The sequence below is a fragment of the Penaeus monodon genome, chromosome 21, assembly GCF_015228065.2.
Source record: "Penaeus monodon isolate SGIC_2016 chromosome 21, NSTDA_Pmon_1, whole genome shotgun sequence".
NCBI classification, from domain to species: domain Eukaryota; kingdom Metazoa; phylum Arthropoda; class Malacostraca; order Decapoda; family Penaeidae; genus Penaeus; species Penaeus monodon.
The window spans coordinates 27,015,224-27,016,233 of record NC_051406.1 but is presented as its reverse complement, the minus strand read 5'-3'; positions in this window follow the sequence as shown (position 1 = coordinate 27,016,233).

Genomic DNA, 1,010 nt, shown 5'->3' with positions numbered 1-1,010 from the left:
GGTACATGAATGGAGAATGAAGTCTGATCTATTTTTTATTAAAACTATTTGAGGGGTTTTTTTCGTGAAGGTTTACTATTATTTGTTCTATTTTTTTTTCCCTTTTTTATCTTAAAATTATTTTTTTAATCCTCATTTTGGGGGCACCTAAGTTAAAAACGGGTTCTTTTTTAAAAACATTTTTAAAAAAAAAATTTTTTAGTGTGTTAAAAAAAAACGACATGTAGACGCGCCAATATGAAGGGAAAGGGGCTGTTGCTTTGTCGGTAAAACCCCGACATCTTCTACGCATTTAACTCTGCAGTAATACCCTTTTTTATTTTGGGTATCCTGCACATACTCTTCCTCCCGCCCCGCTCCATCTATAAATTTTAAAATTTGGAATATTAATGAACTTATCATAAAATACTAGATTTCCCCCTCAACTGCTTTTTTTTCTTCTAAATTCCGAGGAGAGCTGAGAAATTTTATCTCTAATTTGATAACAGTATGGGGAATCTATCATGGTAAGCAGGCGGCGTTGCCTTTTCAAAAATTCGATCGCCTTGTACTTTTTTTGTTTAAAAGCACTTAAACATTGTCGAAAAAACATCATCTTAAAGTTCGGGGTTTTAGCCCCTTCCCTTACGACACCGTGGCTGGGGTATTAGTGGTGTGTCTTATGGGCTTTTTCACTAAAATTTTTGAAACTTTTCAGATAAATGTTGTTCTATGTCCTCTTTTCGTTTGTGTCTGGGTGCAAATGGTGATTAAACAGACTGTGTCTGGGCAATCGCTTTCCCCTTTTCCGGGTTTGGGGTTTTCTGTCTTTTTTTTGGGGGGCTCTTGAAAGACTTTGGGGTACCGTCTTTGTCAATATCTTTTTTGGGGACTTTGCTTATCCTGTATGTTGTTAAAGGTGATTGGTGGCACTGCGGGGGGGCAGGGGGGGGAAGGTAAGGGGGTAGCCCCTTGCCCTTTCTGTTAGCTGTTTCCTCCCAGTGGCGGTTTGTCAAATTTTTTCGGTCTAC